At 38.7% G+C, this 22,402-nt stretch overlaps 1 protein-coding gene across 1 annotated transcript in view; it reads right to left on the reverse strand.

The window, feature by feature from the left end:
* Positions 1 to 21,639, reverse strand: part of hs3st1l2 (heparan sulfate (glucosamine) 3-O-sulfotransferase 1-like 2) — a 28,752-nt gene extending 7,113 nt beyond the window's left edge. Inside the window, exon 1 of the mRNA XM_058374808.1 lies at positions 21,279 to 21,639. The gene's annotated coding sequence lies outside the window, so the exon portion shown is untranslated. The remainder of the gene's footprint in view (positions 1 to 21,278) is intronic.
* Positions 21,640 to 22,402: the final 763 nt, after the last annotated feature.

The raw sequence follows: 22,402 nt of genomic DNA on the forward strand, positions 1-22,402 counted from the left end.
ATATACAACACTGTTTGGATCATGACTGTGAAAAATAAATAAATAAAAACCTTCCACAAGTAGTGCACTACATAGTGAATAGCCTGTAGTCTTCAAGGCAATGTTTGGGAAGCAGTTGTACAGTACAGTATTTCAGCATTATTGAGATTGGGGTAGTTTTACATGGGGAGGAGAGGTAAGGTAGTAATTATTGACGAATCTCTGGGATTTTTACTTTTGTCTTAACTTTTAGATCAGTATCTGGAGTATTCTGGAAAAATGTTTTTATTCTGCTCTTAAAGTAGCAGAAGATATAAATCCAGGTAATGTGCAAAAAAAAAAGATGTAAATGTTGAGTAGGGATGAACCAATTTTAAAGTAGACGATATTTAAAACGAAGTATTGTGTTCCCTAGCATCGGTTGCCTACACATTACGTGCATGGAATCATCAAGCACAAGCCCTACAGGAAGCTGTTAGAATAACGGCCAAAGCAATCAGTTTGCATTAAAGATATGAGGCGTATGTAGCATGCCTCGATGAACATCTGGTGTGACGACCCTGTGTAAGTACAAGTGAGGACACTCAAATCTCTGGCATTTTCAGAGACGGTCCTATCCGAATAAATATAACATTAATAATAATAATAATAAAAAAAAAGATTACATCAGGCATCTTGTCTTTCTGGCGTTTTGTCATTGATTCTGAGAATCCTTAACTGCGGATGTCATTCTGGGAAATGAATTAAAGTAATGAAATGAACGAAAACCCCCCTGTAGTCTGAAATAATTTCATCTATAAAATAACTACATTTTCCCCTATGCTGATGTCATCTGTTTAACGGTGGGTCAGAAAAAACAGGACGTTAACCTACTGCAAAACTGTCATCCTAACAGATAGCAGGGAATAAAGAATGCAAATAGTCTTGCGTAATTTATTTGCTTTTGCCCTTGCATTAGCAATTAGACCTGGATTTAAGCATTAACAGGGGGAGTTTAACCACACGGATCAGCCATAACATTAAAACCACTGATGGTGAATAATGTTGATTAAGAGGGTGGGATGAATCAGGCAGCAAGTGAACAGGAAGTTCTCAAACTTCATGTGTTGGAAGCAAGAAAAGTGGGTAAGTGTAAGGATCTGAGCGACTTTGACAAGGGTTAGATAGATGACTGGGTCGGAGTGTGTCCGAGAAACAGCAGGGTGTGTGGGGTGTTCTTGGGATGCAGTAGTTATTCAATTCAATTTTATTTGTATAGCACTTTTAACAACGGCCAGTGGTGGTTCAATTGGTTAAGGCTCTGGGCTGTTGATCAGAGGATCGGGGTTCAAGCCCCAGCACTACCAAGCTCCACTGTTGGGCCCTTGAGCAAGGCCCTTAACCCCTCTGCTCCAGGGGTGCTGTATCATAGCTGCCCCTGCGTTCTCACCCCAACATCCTCAGGTGGGATATGAGAAGAAACAAATTCCACTGTGTGAATAATAAAAGCTTCTTGCCCTCAGTTCTTCTAACAATGGACATTGTCTCAATGCAGTGTTAAAGAATATAAGAAATGTAGTACAAAAAGTTCATGATTGATATTACAGTTATATTTAATTGTATTTGTATTCATGCCTAATGAGCAAGAATAAGGACAATGTGGCAAGGAAAAACCACCTTAGATGGTTAGAACCTACCAAAACTGGTCAAAGGAAGGACCAACGATAGACATAATAATGTGTGTGTGGTCCAAGAGATAATGTAGTACAAAGTTGCCAAGTATGATCCATGGAGACCCAACCTGCTTTAAAGGATCTACTGCTAATGACACGGTGCCAGATACCACAGCACACCTTCAGAGGTTTGTTTTGGAGTCCATGCCTCAGAGCTTTCTAGTGACACCAGGAGGAGCTACACTATATTAATCAGGTGGTTTTAATGTTATGGCTCATGTTAGCCATTGTATTAAAACCACCCGAAAATGTTATGGCTAGTTGCTATTTCAGCCGTAACATTAAAACCACCTACCTAATATTGTGCACATTTCCTTTGCATCTCCTTGTGTGTCGTCTCTAGTACACAGACACTTTCACACGAAGCCTCTTCCTCCATCTACAACTTTTTCTTTACCTTCGCTCAGGTTGTGAGATTGTCTCCAAATAACAGAAACATCACATCTTCAGTGTGACACACAATTACCCAGACTTCATTACACACTGCTGACTCTGTAATTGTATTTAAAGCCTTAATTATGCTGAATGAGTTCGATGGGTTACAGATGGAAGTGAGCTCAGCTTCTTTGCTAAATGACCCTTGAAAAGAAACGTGGCAGATAAGTTTTTGTTTTATTTTTCTTCTTCTCTCCACTCTAAGTCAGTTTTAGCACTTCGATTTGCCATTGAGTTTGAACAATGTGTCTTACAAATTTAAGGCTATCAATGGAGCATGAAGTCATCATCCTGACTCTGATGCTGCCCAGATGGTGGAATCTGCCAGAAACACCAGTGTGTTCATTCTGAGGGGGGTTAAAATAATCAATGTTTTATTGAGGTTCTTGTTTGTTGATTTAGGCTAAACCATCTCAGGAGACCTTCTTTAGACTAAATGCTATGTTTCAGGAATAATTTCAGTCCACACCTTTGTTTGGCTTAACTGGTAAAACATCAAGTGCAAGAAATTTGTGGTAACCGGTTGCTATTAACTTATAAATTGCATTCTACACTATGCACCTAAAAGTCTAGTACTGGTTATAACGGGCTGCTATTGTCTCAAGCCACGCTCGGGTCAATCTCAGGTGTTTAAAGTGCAATAATCATTTCCTGGAGTTTCCCGATCACACATTTTGCTCGCTTTAAGTTCCAAGTTGTCAAGCTGTGAAACATTACAATTGTCTCTGTGTGAGCGCAATATTTATTTTGTTATTAGTACAGAAATAATTTTCCTAACATTCTTATCAACCACATAAGTCTTCAGTTATATATATAAACTGAAGAACACAGTATGTGCTCAGAAAGAAAGCAATCAATATGATGTCATGTATAAGTCTTGTATGAAAAGAAGCAAGAGATCCTGATAACAACCTGGGCTGAGCGTCAAGATAGCAAAACTGGCTGTTGGATGGATGTCAGTACTTTCTCTGCTGTCAATCAGGGTAATACTAGCCAATCACAGCTGTCTGTGAGCTCCTGTATTCAGAAGAGGGAGGACAGCGCTCTCCTCTGCCCTGTGAAGCAGCATCAGTCTTTTTAAAAACTTTGTGCAAAAGCTTCAGAGGACATGTTTGTTGAGAAAAGTTGAACTTTATGCAAATATGCAGAGACTTATGGAGTGCAGCGACTACCAATGAGAGTGAAGACAGTAGAGAGCAAGTGATCCGTGGCAAAGAGCACATGCTGCTTTTCCTTTATCTCGTATATGTACGCTGTAAATCTCCCTCCAAAATGTTCCCTTATAGCAGCAAGAAAACTGATTTAGTTGCTAGTTGCTCCACCTACTCCTAAAAGTTATTACCAGGAACACTTGGTGAATTCGTAGTACAGCGGCCGGAGAGTTGCGGAGATAAAATCTGAGTATGTGCGAACGTAGCATTAGTTTTTTTAGCCTTCCCAGATTCAGCTAATTATTGCATAATGTAATCGTCCATAAAATGAACCGTATGCAGGCATTAGGACACAGACTGGGAGTCGGACCGGGTTCCCACAGGACACATACAGATACAGACTGAACAGATGCAGATAATGGCATTGTGTTACACCTCCAACACACACAAACAGACTTCCGAGTTCAGAAGCTTAGAGTCACAAGATAGATGTCGTCTCACTGTCTGTCCCTTCATCACACCTTCCTCCTTTTCTCACTGTTTTCCACACTGAGATGAAATCAAATAAAACCGACCGCATGGCCTACAACCGGAAGGCTGCATTGATTCTCTGCATGCAATTAACACGAAACAAAGACCTGAAATCTACAGTTCAGGTCATTCTGATGCTGTAGGTGTTTGCAGATTTTTTTCCAGACGTTGTTTAATGAATTGATTGATTTCCCAATAGAAATAAAATTTCATTTTTTTTAAAAACGGTGCTTATAGGAACTAAGTGTAGGTGATTTGGAAAAGCTGAGCGATGAGCGATGAGCAATGTGGGTGTCTTTATCAGACACCAGCAGACCTGTTCTTACACATACACATACTCTCCCCCCACTGAGAACACAGAGTGTATCTCTGATACACACTCTACCTTGTCACACTGAGTAGTTTAATCCTCTTCCCTAAATACCACTACTCACCAGAAAAGAAGCTCAGTGACTGCTCTCTCTCTCTCTCTCTCTCTCTCTCTCTCTCTCACTCTCTCTCACACACACACACACACACACACATTTTTGTTGTCCTTGTCCTTCCTTAAATACTTCTGCTGACTTTTTTGCTTCAGAGTGACTCTGTTCTGGTTTCAGGGTCTAGCAACCTTAACAGGATGTTATATGGACACACACACACACACGAATTTGTACTACATTTATTTATTTGTCCTCTTGTAATGGACAACATCCATTAAACCAAAGGCAAGCAGTTACCTAGGAGCCTGGATTAGATGTTATAAGAGTCTATTGCTCATGTTATTGTTTTTTATTTATTTCTTTATTTATTTTTAATGATAGTTGAATTGCTCTGAAGCAGAAGTAGAGCTAACACTACACCACTCTTCTCCGACGTTTTCTCATTCTCATCTTCCGGCTCAGAGATGCGAACTGAACTGCATATTACAAAACAAATGAAACTGTGGCTTATGATGCTACAGTGCCTATGACGGTCTAATGGAAAAGCGTTTCGTAATGGATAAATAATTTTTGTGCGGTCGGTGTAAACAGTCGAGAATTAAAAGCTGAGGAATCTGGAAATGTTGGCTCCAAAGACAGCTGCACTGATAGGGGTTGTAATGGAATGTAATTGTGGATTAAACACAAAGTGGCTCACATGATAAAGCTTCTTTATCTGCCTAGAGGGCAGGAACATAGTGTACACACACACACAAACACACACACACACTCACGGTTTCTCTTCCTCCCATTGACATAAACCTTAAACTTAACCAATAGTAAACCTTTGGGCTGTTTTTAGTTTTCAAGAGAAAATAAAAACTACATTTCAATTTGTACTCATGCAGATCAGCGGAATGTCCCCACAAGGTCAAACTCTGCCGGATATTCCTATCCTATCCACCAAGCTGTAACCTGCCCACACAAGCAGTTGGTGATGCCTTCGATGTTTCCAGTAAGCCTCCAAGACATTTTAAGGCCAACTTCTCTCCTCTCGTCACACAATAAACGGAGGATTATAGTGCATGTGTGGGACCTTAGAGATGGAGGGAAGGCAGGAGGAGGACAGAAGGAGGGAGATAATGAAAGAAAAAAGGGACGAGGTGAGAGTATAAGAGGGAGAAAGAGAGAAAGGCGGGGTATTCTGTAGATAAGACGCTCTTCTCTGTTGGAGCCTATAAAAGACCTGTCTCAGTGTACGCTCGAGACGCTGACCCGCACCGAATCTACATGGCCTTTTGCACACAGACGCCCAGCTGTGTTTCAAATTACTCTCTTTATGAAGCTCCTCACTATCCTCCCTATGCTGTCTCCCACTCCCTTTATCAGTCCCACTTTGTCAGGCGCTGTCTCTCTTCTCTCTATCTCTCCACCTCATTCATTCACCCGCGCTTGAAGATCTGGGTCATTCGCATCAAACACTCAAAAGTCCCCTTTTGCACGTTTCTTGCATCAGTAATGAGAAATTTGGCTCTGTGTTTGCATGTGTGTGTGATGTGGTGGGTGGTGGTGGGTTGTCTGTGTGTTTAGGCTGGGGGAGGGGTAACTCTGGGTAGGCTGGGTATCTAGTGCCAGGGGATGTGTGTGTGTGTGTGTGTGAGAGAGAGAGAGAGTGAGAGAGTATTGGGGGTATGCTCTAATTAATGGAGTTGTTGAGTATGGCAGAAGCTTCCTGCATGTTGCACACATGTCCGTCTGTTATCACTTGCTCAGTTTTCACACTCCTGTATGCGCCGGTTCGGTTGAGAGAGCCGGCGAGAAGAGAGACAGATTTGGAAAGTGACAGACAAATAATTCAGTTCTGTAGTAGACAAAGAAAGGAGACAGAAGATAAAACGTTACTCCGCCTCTCTGTCATCACACCAGGGGTTCCCGGGTTTTTGTATTTTTATTGCGGCTTGTGAACTCCTTCACTTTGCTCGTTCACCTTATTCACATCCAAGCCGTAGTTAAAATGATGTTTGTAATCAATGGTATATTATTTTTTATTTATTGAATTGAAAAAGAGTGTTATTTTTAATGAAAAGAGCATAATGGTTCGGGCAAAAGTCAGCAAAAAAGACAAACGTAAGACAAAATGTGAATTGCATTCATACAAATGAGACGTTTATATTTCAAGTTACTAATTTAGTAATAAAAGTCAAAAGTTTTATTTGAATTACAGTGACACAAATCCCCAGCTACACCACCACAGACCTGAAAGACAGAAACCTTTTTCTAGATCTGATTATTTCTTCATCATTTCTTCTCTCTCTCTCTCTCTCTCTCTCTCTCTCTCTCATAGTAACAAATGTACAATTACACTTCGCTCTAAAAATGTGTGTCCTGCACCAAGAACCATTATGTAAGGACGATACACACGGCTGGGTGCAAATGTCTAGTGCTTTGTGTCCGGGGCAAAATGAAGGCAAAGAAATCAAATTTAGATCTTGTGTGGTAGGTTTCAAAGATGTTCCCCAAAATTGTGGATGTAAAGATTAGAGATGGCACCAGAACAATATTCAAGACCAGAGAGTGGCAAAAAAAGAATGGTGGATTGGATAATCAGAGGGAAAAAATTCAATCCAAACCTGAAATAAATGGAAAATAATATAATAAAATTTTTATTTTGAACTGTAAATGTTTGGGGGTTTTTTTTGGATCAGAAATATTTATATATAAATATTTCTGTTCCATAAAACCCTCAAAACATTTACAGTTTATATATAAAGAGTTTTTACTGTATTTTTTGGTTTTGTGGATTTTATAATGATTGTAGATTATACTTTATTATCTGTATTACATTTGCTATGGAATTGATGAGGTTATTGATATCGACTGACACTTATGAAGAAAAACTGGTATCATGCTATCTCTAGTAAAGACATTAATACTGAAAAAAACATAACTATTCTCATATTACCACTTCTTTTCAAATCACGCTTTATGAGAAAACACTTTTGCAAACTATTCCCATTGCGTTTCCATATAAGGTAAATTTCTCCAGTTGAAAAACATCGGGTGTACAAACTCTTGCGCTTAAAAGGAAAAGTGGTATCTGAGTGGTTAAGACATGGACTCTTGAGCGAGATCCTTAACCTTCGACCAGCTCAGTTGTATAAAAATGAGATAAATGATAAATAAGTCGCTCTGGATAAGGGGCTTCTGCTACTTGAGGACACTTTTTAAGTGTAAAGATGAGAATGTTATTTTCAGACAAGGATTTCTCAGCCAGAAAGGAATAATAATTTTATAGCATTCCCGGATAATAACTGCTGAAATCTAGATGGTCAGATGATGAGGATTGCCTGGACTGTTACTTACCAGTTAAATGAAATACATAAAATCCTCAATTTGTTTCAGTTGTCAGGAATTTTTTTAAAAATAAGCACATTATATGACTAAAGCTTTGTGGATACTTGAGCATCTCACCCATTTGTTGTGAAATAACTTATTTATATCTGTATAAATAGTACTGACATACTAATCTATACAGTATACGTCATTACAATAATTGACATCACTAATGTCTTGACTGCACTTTCTTTTTTATTAAAATGGATGCATAGTTTGCATCATATTATATGAGAATTGCACTGTAAGGACTGCTCTAATTTTGCTGTACTCAGTATAGTGGCAAAAAAAGAATCTTGAATCTTGAATACAGGCTTTGTGCATAGGGGCATTGTCATGCTGGAACATCCGAACCTCTTAGTTCCAGTGAAAGGAAATAGTTTTCATATCATTTTTGTATTAGATTGAATAATGTCAGAAATGAAAACAGTTCCTGGTAAACTGGGAAGACTTTTGAAGTCTACCATACATCATAATCCATGATATCATCACATCTTTCACTCTGCATTAGAATAACTGACAGATGAAGACCTGAAAGCTGTCAAGCTGCAGGGTGAAGGATTTAAACTGCGGCTTGTAGGTTGCTCGTGTTTTGTATTTTGTCTCTCTCTCTCTCTCTCTCTCTCTCTCTCTCTCTGTGTGTGTGTGTGTGTGTGTGTGAGCAAGAGATAAAGAGGAAGAAGGAAAGTGAATATAAGATAGTGACTAAGAGGCTGAGTACTACACAGTAACTGTATATATATCTGGTGTGTGTGTGTGTGTGTGTGTGTGTGTGTGGTGTGTACACATGAGTGGGTCGACTATATAGCTCTGTGATAGCAGTATCAATATGGTCTGGGCTGGAGTGAGGGTCCGTGCCGCTGATAATCTGTCTCACAGTAGGGACGGCGGGTAAAGATGTGAGAATGGCAGATGGAGGTTAGATGAAACTGGTCAATATGACCAAACACCACTGAGCCCCAGAGCTTCTGTAAGGTCAGCGTGGCATAACGGATGACTGGTTATATGCTTTCCTTTAGGGAACAGCTGCATGTTTGGATATGAAAATATGGCAGAAAGGATAGAAGTGACATCAGGACTTGTTGCTACACCGGCGCCTGCATCGAAGTGATACGAGCGAAAATTCGATGTCATGCATGTTTCTATTATCAGCCCATAAAATTAGAGCAATGTGTTTCCGGAGACCATCTAATCATTATTAAACTGTGATGCAAGTTCTCTTTAATGTTAGCAATAAAAACTCTGGCTTTGACTTTACAAAATGATGTCCCAGTGGGTTGTTCTGTTACTTTAAACCCGTCTCACCTTCACCAATTACATCTGTCCTGTGCATCACTCAATTATTATTAACATCCATGGTCCAGAACCTCCTTAAGCCAAGAGTAACAAAAGCAAGGTGGGAGTAATAAACATAGTCACACTAAACGATAAATATGGCAGGAGTAAGCAAATACTCAAGCTTCAAGATAACCCAAACAGAAGTAACAACAATACCCATTGTAAATAATAAATGAGTCAGAAGTGATCTACTGATCAGAAGGTTCTGATCCCAGGACCACCAAGCAGTCACTGCTGGGCCCTTGAGCAATAAATATTAAGGGATAAAAAATGTCGCTCTGGATGAGGGCATCAGCCAAATGTCATAAATGTATATATTTACTTAGCAGGATAAACCAAAAGTACTCACATTAAGCATATATACTCACTTAATAAACCAGGCAGAAGTACCAAAAAATGCTCACTAAATGATAAATAATGCATAGGTAACACAAACGCTCACACTAAACAAAAAAATGAGGCAGAAGTAACAAAAGTGCTCACACTAAGCAAAAACAGCGAAGTAGAACTAATAAAAATGCTCACACTAAACAAAAAATGAGGCAGAAGAAACAAAAATGCTCACACTAAACAAAAAGCATGAGACTTGTGTAACAAACATTCTCACACACAAAAAACTGAAGCATAGATAACAAGAATGCTCACACACACACACACAAACACACAAACAACAAGGCAGAAATAACAAAAATGCTCACACTAAACAAACAAGTATAGATAACAAAAAGGCTCACACTAAACAAAAATATGAGGCATATGTAACAAATGTTGCCCACTAAACAAAAAAAACAAGGCGAAATAAACAGAAATGCTCACACATTGAAGACAACAAAACAAACAAAATGAACAAACAAACTAAATGAAGCAAAGGTAATGAAAATGCTCACACTAAACAAAAACAACTAAGTAGAAGCAACAAAAATGCTCACACTAAACCAAAAACCAGGCATATATATAACCAAGACGCTCACACTAAACAAAAAACCAGGCATATATAACAAAGATACTCACACTAAACAAAAACAACTAAGTAGAAGCAACAAAGATGCTCACACAAGCACAAACAAGCATATATAACAAAGATACTCACACTAAACAAAAACAACTAAGTAGAAGCAACAAAGACGCTCACACAAGCACAAACAAGCATATATAACAAAGATGCTCACACTAAACAAAAAAACATGCATATATAACAAAGATGCTCACACTAAACAAAAACACAAGCATATATAACAAAGACGCTCACACTAAACAAAAAAACAAGCATATATAACAAAGACGCTCACACTAAACAAAAAACAAGCATATATAACAAAGACGCTCACACTAAACAAAAACACAAGCATATATAACAAAGACGCTCACACTAAACAAAAAAACAAGCATATATAACAAAGACGCTCACACTAAACAAAAAACAAGCATATATAACAAAGACGCTCACACTAAACAAAAAAACATGCATATATAACAAAGACGCTCACACTAAACAAAAAACAAGCATATATAACAAAGACGCTCACACTAAACAAAAAACAAGCATATATAACAAAGACGCTCACACTAAACAAAAAACAAGCATATATAACAAAGACGCTCACACTAAACAAAAAACCAGGCATATATAACAAAGACGCTCACACTAAACAAAAAACCAGGCATATATAACAAAGACGCTCACACTAAACAAAAAAACAAGCATATATAACAAAGACGCTCACACTAAACAAAAAAACAAGCATATATAACAAAGACGCTCACACTAAACAAAAAAACAAGCATATATAACAAAGACGCTCACACTAAACAAAAAACCAGGCATATATAACAAAGACGCTCACACTAAACAAAAAACCAGGCATATATAACAAAGACGCTCACACTAAACAAAAAACCAGGCATATATAACAAAGACGCTCACACTAAACAAAAAAACAAGCATATATAACAAAGACGCTCACACTAAACAAAAAACATGCATATATAACAAAGACGCTCACACTAAACAAAAAAACAAGCATATATAACAAAGACGCTCACACTAAACAAAAAACCAGGCATATATAACAAAGACGCTCACACTAAACAAAAAACCAGGCATATATAACAAAGACGCTCACACTAAACAAAAAAACAAGCATATATAACAAAGACGCTCACACTAAACAAAAAAACAAGCATATATAACAAAGACGCTCACACTAAACAAAAAACCAGGCATATATAACAAAGACGCTCACACTAAACAAAAAACCAGGCATATATAACAAAGACGCTCACACTAAACAAAAAAACAAGCATATATAACAAAGACGCTCACACTAAACAAAAAACAAGCATATATAACAAAGACGCTCACACTAAACAAAAAAACAGGCATATATAACAAAGACGCTCACACTAAACAAAAAACCAGGCATATATAACAAAGACGCTCACACTAAACAAAAAACAAGCATATATAACAAAGACGCTCACACTAAACAAAAAACAAGCATATATAACAAAGATGCTCACACTAAACAAAAAACCAGGCATATATAACAAAGACGCTCACACTAAACAAAAAACCAGGCATATATAACAAAGACGCTCACACTAAACAAAAAACCAGGCATATATAACAAAGACGCTCACACTAAACAAAAAACAAGCATATATAACAAAGACGCTCACACTAAACAAAAAAACAAGCATATATAACAAAGACGCTCACACTAAACAAAAAACCAGGCATATATAACAAAGACGCTCACACTAAACAAAAAACATGCATATATAACAAAGACGCTCACACTAAACAAAAAAACATGCATATATAACAAAGACGCTCACACTAAACAAAAAAACAAGCATATATAACAAAGACGCTCACACTAAACAAAAAACCAGGCATATATAACAAAGATGCTCACACTAAACAAAAACACAAGCATATATAACAAAGACGCTCACACTAAACAAAAACACAAGCATATATAACAAAGACGCTCACACTAAACAAAAAAACAGGCATATATAACAAAGACGCTCACACTAAACAAAAAAACAGGCATATATAACAAAGACGCTCACACTAAACAAAAAAACAAGCATATGTAACAAAGACGCTCACACTAAACAAAAAAACAAGCATATATAACAAAGACGCTCACACTAAACAAAAAAACAGGCATATATATATAACAAAGACGCTCACACTAAACAAAAAACCAGGCATATATACATATATATTACACTAAGCTAAAAATGTGAGCATGTTTGTATGATAAATGAGGCAGAAGTAACAAACATGTTCGCACTAAACGCTAAACGAGGCAGAAGTTAAAAAAAAAAATGCTTAGGCTACACAATAAAAAGGCAGAAATATCAGCGCCAGCTGCACCATAAACCTCAGCATGGCTCAGAAACACCCGGTAGAATGAGAAGAAAACACCAAAGCACATTTCTACTGTTTCTCTTATCATTCCACAAGGTGTTCAGTGTGTCTTGTTTTAACGAGCGTTCATTAGAAGTTGCTCAGCTGAGGTGGTTTTCCTCAGGGAACGAGACAGAAGACACGTGTAGGTCTTTCTCTGAACACCATCTCCACAGCTGATGCCACAGTTGGCGCCTTGTTACAGCCAAATGAAGCCCATGGTGACGATAATGGAACAGTCTGACAGTTCAGCGCTAAACACGCGCATGAAAACACATCACAATATGGCCATGTTTTTATAAGACAAGGATGTCCTTTTTGGTTTCCTCAGTATAGATTAGTATTCGGTTTAGTCGGGAAGATTTGATTAGCCCTGATGAATTGAGACATCGAATTAGACATACAGAGCAACGCCGTGGCTTCTTGAAAGACAGATGCGTGGAAAAAAAAAACTCCCAGCAGAATAACTTCAGGTCACAAAAAAAAGATGCGACTTCAATCGATAATCCTGATATCAGAGCAAACACAATAGACTGATTTGTGTCTACTGCTGCTAGCTAGGGATCACGTCCCGCTGATGGGCCTTGACGGCTAACTCGGAAAATAAACAGATAACGGTGAAACTGGTTTGATGAAGCGAACAGTTGGAGGGTGAGAAACGGCTGGTGCCAAAGAAGCATTTCCCAGTCTCGTCTTGCAATGCCAATTAGTGTTGCAGGGAGAGAGTTGTCTAGAAGATGGATGAATAGTGCTGTCAAACTGGGAGCAGATGCCAGGCATTGTGTGTGTGTGTGTGTGTGTGTTTTAGCTCTTGCATCTGTGAGTCTCTCAGCAACTTTGCCATCTTGAGGTAATTTGTTTGGTTCCACTTTTTGTTTTACTTCTTTTTGTGTCTCTGTGTTTTCTATGCCAGGTCTTTTCTATCGATACGTCCTGGAATCTCCTCCCCCTACACATTTCCGCTCTCCAAAATAAGCTTTCAATGTCAATCAGTTATATTTCCTCTCCTTTTCATCCTTTCCTCTTTTTACAAGTTGTTCTTTTCTTATTAACATTCCTCTTTCTCCTCTGCTTTGTTTTCCTCTACTCTTAAGCGGAGTTCCTTCCAAACCCGGTTCCCGTTTTTTTTTTTTTTATAACGAAACCCTCTCTTGTCCTGTTCTATGCAGAACTTTTAAAAAGTTTCCTCCAAAGACTGCTGCTGTCAAATGTGTGAAAATGCCACTAACAGTTTTAGGTTTTTAGAAAGTTTTCCGAACGTCAGACTTCTAAGAACGTGAACTATTGGTCCCTAGAACATTCAACCTGTCAGGTTTTATAGGTATAATTTATAGACATTCCTAAAGCAGGGCTGCAAGCAGTCGGTCATCTCTTTACGTCTGTAAAGCTGTCTGACTTTTACACTTTTACACTTTTACACTTGAGTCTGCACCCAGGAATGATTCCTTGTCATCTGATTGGTTATGAAAGCATTGATCAATTTCCTATAACGTCGGCTTTGACGGTAGTTCCAACTACAAGATAAATAACAGGTTTATATTAATCAGCTTGTTTTAATTAGATTACTGTTTCGGCTAATTCACATGGATCTGGATGGTACACATAATCTAAGATTAATACTAAAGGAAAAAAGCATAATCAGTAAAATAGTTATAATTGCTGAGTATACGTTTATTTTGCATTTTTGGAAGCAGTCTCCAATTTCAGCAGAGAAGTTTGCAGTAATAACACAAACCCCAATTCTTCACATAGGAAGTTAAAAAGAAGATAAAGGAATGATGATTTACAGAAGTTTCACAAAGACTGTAAACTGTATATATATATATATATATCGTGGGTTGACTCTTTCGAAACAGCTTTTCGTAAACTCGTTTCGGTTGGCTTTGCTTGGCTTTTCACTGATGCAAACAAGTTTTGAAAGGCGAAAATGCTTCGTATGGCGATGCAAAGATTTCAATTCGTAAGGTCATTTGTATGCATGTTCCACTGTAAATATATGAAATATGTCCATCCATCCATACATCGTCTACCTCGTCTTTATTCCTAATTAGGGTCACGGGGATCTGCTGGAGCCTATCCCAGCACACATTGGGCGAAAGGCAGGGGTACACCCTGGGCAGGTTACCAGTCCATCACAGGGCCACACATATAGACAGACAACCACACACACTCACACTCACTCCTATGGGCAATTTAGAATTACCAATCAACCTAATGTACATGTTTTTGGACTGTGGGAGGAAACCGGAGTACCCGGAGTAAACCCATGCACGTACGGGGAGAACATGCAAACTCCACACAGAAAGGCCCCCTGCCTGTTCCAACCCAGGACCTTCTTGCTGTCAGGCAACAGTGCAAACCACTAATCCACCGTGCTGCCCTATGAAATATGTACATATAAAAAAATATTAGAATTTCAGAATGTACAATTTTAAGAAAATCTTGAACTTTTGGTGGTTGTAACAGTAACTCTAAACAAATGACACCACTCTGTTCTTGATTATTTTCCCATAACAGCACGCCTCCAAGAGTTTTATTCCTTAGTGTTGCTTATTGTGTTACGCTACAGCTTGTCCTCGACATATCAAGAATTCAGAGGTTTAGAGTGTAAAACCTGCCAAAAAAAACCTTATTCAAAAAGTCCACACAGTGTGGTCGCACTCGGATTCACATCAAAATCAACAACATACAGTTTTCAAAAGTCACACAAATTGGCTCCCTGGACCACAGTCTGGTTGGAGAATAACTTTCACACTCGGCAGTTTTTGGTAGTTAGGAGTGTATGATTTTGCAGAATGGCATAAGGGAGTAGATCCACTAGTGTAGAACAAGTACATAAAAAATACAAAGCAAAAGTATGTACACTGGCTTACATTCTTCCCCTTCAAACAATTTCCGTCTTTGTCTTTCGCTCACATACAATACAACCAAAATGGATCAAAACCCCAAACTGTAAAGTGGAACCGTATCATCTGTCGGTGTGTTTTGTTTCAACGCGATAACAGAAGTTGTGTTAGCGTTTGTGTAGTGGTAGCACCGCTGCAGTCTGAACTGTGGGAGTCAGGAGGGAGAACAGGAGGCCATTATGCTGTTGTGATGTGCTGCTATGGTTTTGTGTAGCCCTGCTGTGTTGTGCTGTGCCACGCTGAGCTGAGCTGCGTTGTGTTGTTTTGTTTTGTGATGCGCTCGATCGTGTCATCCTGCATCATGTCAGATTGTGCTGTATAAGCTTGAGCCATGCTGTGCAGCTCAGCGTTGTGTAACACTCCAATGTTCTAGGACTTAATCTTTAAGGGCCACATCTATATGAGAACTTTGACGTTTCGCTTTACTGGGAAAAGAAAAAGCGAGTTGACTCAAAAACTCTTATTATGTAAGTCAATGGGCGGTTCGTCCAAAACGCTGTCTCTGTTTCGGTGTTAAAGTTTCTTTCGTTTTTTATTTGTTGTTGTTCACATGCCTCCTTTTTAGATTTTCATTTGAATTTTTTGGTTTTTCCTTCCCCCTTTTTTTTTTTTGGACGATCCGTAAAAGTGTAACTTTCTATATTACTACATTAAAGGTCTTAGCGTGCTCCAAATACAGGGTATTGGCAGACAAAGATTTAGAGTTCATTTTGTAATTATTTTAGAAGAATGCTCTTTGCTCTTGGTTATAAATTAGTTTTAAATAGACAGGTTATCTGGTGTTTTCTCATTACTGGGAAATGTGTAGAAATTCTTGTCAGGGTTCATCACACAGATTGGGGTCAAAAGAAAAACATCAGAGTGTTCCTTTAAGGCCCGTCGTAGGATGTAAGATGGAACGATGGGGCAGTTTTTTAAATTAATGCATTGATTTAACAAGTGAGGATGAAAATCTATAAGGATCGTTCCGAAGCAGATTCAGTGGTATTATCAAATAGCGACTCTCTGCCTTGGTAAAATAGTAAAATCATATGGTATGGTATTGAAGCCTGAGGTTTACACCCCTAGCCAGCTGTCCCAGAGCTCTGTACTGTGCTATTTTGCTAGTTTGCCTCTCACTGTGCTCCTATATTTGGGTGCAACTGGCCACTTTCAGCTCTAATGACCCAAAAAACAACTTAAATCTATCTCTCTCTGGCACCCGCACACTCACGCATGTACGCTCTTGGCATTTACCGAACAAATACATGATTTATCCAAGCACACACTGTGGTCCTAAAGCAATTTCCTTTTCTTTGTTTTCTTTAGATGTTTCTATTTTTCTAAGCATTTGTTCATTTTCAGAGGCCAAAGTCTGTCAGAAATAGCACAACAATGTGCGTAATGACCGCCGTGCCTCCCTCAGCTACGAACACCCCGAAGCTTCTCACTTCACCATCAGACGAGCTGTGTCGGGACATTAAGCTCATAGCAGGGGTCATGATTGCGACTGAGAGTTTATGGCTCTGAAATGGCTTTCCGTCGCCTCCCCCACCCCCCTTCGGTCCTCGAGCTCGGTATCGTACGGCTAATGAGGGAATGTGCTCACACAACTGCGACAAGCAAAAGCCTCAACAAGATGCCTTCTTGTTGCTCACCAAGGTCACAAAGAAGGTCCGGTACAGTCAATGCTCAGTGCCATGGTGCTGCTCCATCTGCTCTAATTTAGCACAAAAAACACGTAGAGTGAGCTAGACAAATGAAAGAGATCGGACTGTGGTGCTGTTCTGAAACATATGGATCATTCTAGTCGTATTACGTTCATGTTCAGCGTCTAGTCAAAGCCAAGGAGGAACACCAGGTCAGTCCATCTGTCAGTCAGTGGGGTATCTGAGCGCTCCAGCTTCCCAACAGCTTCAGGTGTGTGTGTGTGTGTCCTTGTTCATGTAAAAAAAAAAAGTCGATGGAAAAATAAAGTTTTGGACTTGTTTACGTACCTGGCTTTCAAGCTCTGTCTTATTTCCACAAACACTGAATACAGGTTGATGGATTGTACACTTTTCTCATTTAGATCAGCTTAATTACATTTGGGAGACACATTAACCCAGAGTCATTATGCATTCTATGTTAATTGATAATTAATTTGAATGCTTTCCCACTCTAATTACTTCATTATGACAGAAAAAACAATGCAACATGTAAAAACTAACATTTTATTACTTCTTGTCACTTTGCAACATTAGTGTGCTGCTCTGCTGTTTTTAAAATTGCCTCTAGACCTTTTAATAATCAAAGGATTTCAAATATACATAACCTTTTAGAAAGGTTTGCCCGTTTCGAGTCAAATGTATACGTTCGGTTCATTCGCTTAGTTCATTCATTTCACACCAATCAGCTATAGCATTAAAACCGTCTGCCTGAAATTGCGAAAGGGACCGATTTGCCCCGCCAAGGCAGCTGTGACTCGTTGACTCCATAAGACCTCGGGAGATGAGCTGTTGTATCTGGCACCAAAACATTAGCAGTAGATCCTTTAAGTCCTGTAAGTTGTGAGGTCGAGTCTCCATGGATTTGACTTGTTTGTCTAGCACATCCCACAGATGCTCGATCAGATTGAGACTCTTTGTCTTAATCCATGTGCATCAGTGATCCTTGGGTGTCCACGACTTCACTGTTCGTCCTTCCTTGGACCACGTTTGCTAGGTACTAACCACTGCTTGCTGGGAAAACATCCCACAAGACCTGCTGTTTTGGAGATGCTCTGACCGAGTCTTCTAGACATCACAATTTGGCCCTGGTCAGAGTTGCTCCCATCTTTACCATTTTTCCTGCCTCCAACACATCACCTTTGAGAACTGATTGTCTACTTGCTGTGTGGTATATCCCACCCCTGTCATAGGTGCCATTGTAAGAAACTAATACATATTATTCACATCACCTGTCAGTGGTTTTAATATTATGGCTGATTGGTGTATGTAAATGAAAAAAACAGGATGACTGAAGGGCAAAAATAGGAGACAATGTGCTTGTTAAGTGTGCATGGAACTCGGAAAAAATCACCCAAGCGTGGAGAACACAGAGCCAGCTGAATAAATGATTATCTAATCATGCATCGCATTCAGTTTCCCCCTTTTTTTTGTCAGTTTAATTATCCACAACAAAGGCACTTCTGCAGAGATACAGCTCTGTGCTTTGGCTTACTATGTGCCTTATGGCTCAGATTAGCAGCTCTCACCTACTAAAATAAATAAATAAATAAATAAGTAAATAAATAAATAAATAAAATGCTGCAAGCTAAAATACATGTCATGGTGCGTTAACTTCCTATATTTGGTAGTCCATTTTCTCACCATGATCGAACTTCAGAGTCGTGTCGGTTGTTTTCATCCGCACCTGAGCGCACAGGGTTCGAGTCAAACGGACTAAACAACGCATATGAGAAAGCGCACTTAGAAATGATTTGCAATACAGCATTAAGTACATCTCTGTAATTTCTTCACTTCGCTTCAGGCTTGTTTATTTTTCTAGGAAAGGAGCCGGATCGTTTCATTGCTACTCATTTTCTGTAAAAATCAATGTTAAACGAAGCAAAAAGGATGCGTAAAGGATGTGGCAGTTGTTACGGTTAATGAATATTACTACTGCTATTAACCTTGAAGAAGAGAGAATAATAATACGCACCGCTTCTTTAAAGCTGTTTAATTAACTTATACAGGAACCCAATGTTTGGATTTTTAGATCCAGGAAATAACTGTAATAAATGACACACTGTACTGAGACTGCTCAAGCCTCCCAGTTCAGTAAAATATTACATGTGAATTTAATGCACTTCTTTAATGCCTGTAATTCATTGCACGCTACCTATCATTAGAAAACCATTACTGCGCACAAGCAGGTTGTTTGAACTTGTCTTTCCTTGTTAGTAGGCGGTGTTTAAATCGTTCAGAGAAAGTTCTGTAATGCAACACGTAAATCCTCAGACTGAAGGCTGAGTGTCGGGTGACTCGGTTAATCCCGACACCGTGTGCTGGTTGTTAATGAGGCTTTCCTGCTATTGCTCTCTGAACCAACAATTTACTTCTGCCTCACACAAACTCTCTCTCTCTCTCTCTCTCTCTCTCTTAAGTAAATAGAATTTGTTGTACTTCCCTGCTCATAAATGACAATATTTATTAACATCTCCATCTTATTAAAGCCTCCAAGAACTCTGACGCCCTGTAATGCGCCGCAGCACCGAATTGACCCTGAAAGAAGTCAATGACCCAGAAAAAAAAAATGTCTGAGTGTCTGTTTTCTTGTTCACTCATGTACTCTGAGGAACAGAGATAAAACTGAAACCTGACAGCGTGGCTGAGCAAGGAATTGACCTCTCTCTCTCTCTCTCTCTCTCTCTCTCTCGATCTATCTCTCTAAACTGGCCTGATTCTGGTAATTCAACCCAGCTGTTCATCTGCTATCGATAGATGAGCAGAAAGCGGCTAAGCTGCAAAAATCGAAGTCAAGTTGGAGTTGCGTCACAGCTAACACGTTACAGGTTAGCGAAACATTTCTGATTCTGGTCAGTCAAGTACTCGGTGAGAGCAATTTTTCTGTCATGTTTACAGTCGACTGGTATTTACATGGCATTGACTTCTGTATCATATGATACAGTTTCTACAAGAAATCAGTTCTGGAGACTCAGAAGGTCACGTTATTTTATTTTTTCCAGATGTAGACAGGAATTTTTCCACGTGTAAACCCCTGTTTTGACCCTCGCACCTATCGCCCATCCCAATGATTAAATAACTAGGGAAAAAACTAATAATAATAATAATAATAATAATAATAATAATAATAATAATAATAATAATAATGTTTTTAATTCTATAATGTTAGAATAATGTAATAAACAATTTTTATCCAAAACCTTCCATCCGACATCATCAGGTGAGACATTACCATCATTAATAACTTTCAAGATAAATAGTTTTAAATGACTATTTTTGTTGTTTTTGCTGGATTCCTGTCTCGTTGCATGACAAACCTGCAACATTATTTTTTTTTAATGAATTCATTAATTCATTAATTTTATTTGTTAAATAATTGTAAAAACAGAAGTTTTTCAGTCATTTCATTTAGTAATATAAACTTTTTACTGTTTTTAACTAGGTACTTTGTGTACGAACGTTGTGAGAAAGATTAAATAAATACTTTCAAACATTAAATATTTATTAATTAAAAAAAAAAACCCACCCGATTTATTAGATGAGATCCTAAAATTCCACATCAATGTGTAAAAAAAAAATATGAAGAGAGAAAAAATGATAGAAATATTATACGTGAAATAATATTAAAATGTGGTTAAAAAAAAATTAAAGTATAAAGTATAGAAATGGTAGTTTTTAATCATTTTTTAAAATATAGCAGCATGATTTGTGTTGGCAATGTGACAGCTCAACCTTGCACCTGCGAAATGTTTCTTAGCGATAATCGTTCGTAACGTCTCCATAAGTCTACACACTGCACGCGTTTTTCTTTGTTTCTAACTTAAAGATTAGAAATATTTATTACCGACACACTTGTGCTGCTATTTCACAAAAAAAGTCCACACACACCGAAGGGTATCATGTACAATACACACTTTCATACTGAGCGTGTTCGTTTATTTCTCCTCACTTTCAAAGAACCCAAAGTTCCTAAATCTGAAATTTTTAAAAAAAATCTAAATTCGGTACGATCTCCTTTAAAACATATCAGCCATTTTCTCTGATCGTGATCTCACAAAAACCAAAATACACAATTTCATTTACAGCTGCTTTAAGAAAAAAATCGTTTTTCCACAGCTGGTAAGTAGCACTTCTAAAAGTGAATCATAACAACATCTAAAATCTCATGCTCACATCTCGTGCTGCTCACTTCGGAGATAAAAAGTAATCGAGACATAAGGTGAAGGTGCAGACAACATTATAAACGCGCTGCATGCGGGTTAAGAGCTGCCGTGTGAGAGGGATGAGAGAGTGACGTGTTGAGGTGAAATGAGAGCGAGAGCGTACCTGAGGGTTCTCGGATGTGAGGTATGTCCCCGCTGTAGCCTCTTCGTGCTCGCACTCTCTCGGAGCTCTCGTCTTCAGATTTACGTCTTCCTTCTGTATTCCATCCCTCACTTTCCTTCCTCTTTGTGCTCTAACATTTATTTCTCTTCCTCGTGCAATGCCACTTTGGGTGGCTCGGAGTCAGGCTGTGTGATTGGGTGTGTGTGAGAGATAAAGTGTGAATGTGTGTTAGAGAGAGAGAGAGATAGGGAGGGAGAGAGAGAGAAGAACGCTGGCTGAATGTTCACCAGCAGCGTATATGTGTGTGTGTGTGTGTGTGTTCAGCCCACGGTATGACTGTGAGCGTGTGACTGAGTGAATGAGATAGAGCGAGAAGAAAGCAGCACAAACATGACGTCTCTGTGGGAAAGCCTCCCTCTCTCTCCCTCAATCCATCCCTCCCTCCTTGCTACTTCTCCCCCCTCTCTCTCTTATCCCACACTCCTATCTTTCACCCCATTCCTTCGCCAAATCTTTTATGCTTTTCTGAACTTTTGTCATCTGAACACAGGAAATCATCCCTCTTTTTAGTTTTATGTCACATCTTTCCTCATGCTTGTTGGAAGGCAGATAGCAGTTATGCTTTTATGGGGTGGAACATATGAATAACGTAAATGAGCCTGGCTTAAAGGAGTGTGCATATTTCAGTGTATTGTCTGTTAATCTCTCAACACAGTGCTGATTCACCAAACATTGTGGATATACATGCTGTGCAGATAAGCTGACTTTGGGTTTAATGAGTAAGACTTTTTCGGAGTACTTCGTATAAATATATTGCATGATACTGCTGATTCTTTTTGATCTTTTGCACGTCGAATATAACATTATAATTTCCAATCATCATTTTAAATTGACGTGACTTATTCGTCTACAATCTTTGACTATTTTAATAGGAACGGCTCTACATCGGTTTATCTTGTGTCAGCAGTATGATGCAGAAGATCAAGCAGATACAGGTCGAGAACGTACATTCACGGTACATTTCTGGCATTTGTCAGACACCCTTATCCAGAGAGACTTACATTTTATTTAATTTTATACAACTGAGAAATAGAGGGTCTAAGGGCCTTGCTCAGGGGCCCAGC

This window comes from Hemibagrus wyckioides, linkage group LG22 (genome assembly GCF_019097595.1).
Source record: "Hemibagrus wyckioides isolate EC202008001 linkage group LG22, SWU_Hwy_1.0, whole genome shotgun sequence".
NCBI lineage: Eukaryota > Metazoa > Chordata > Actinopteri > Siluriformes > Bagridae > Hemibagrus > Hemibagrus wyckioides.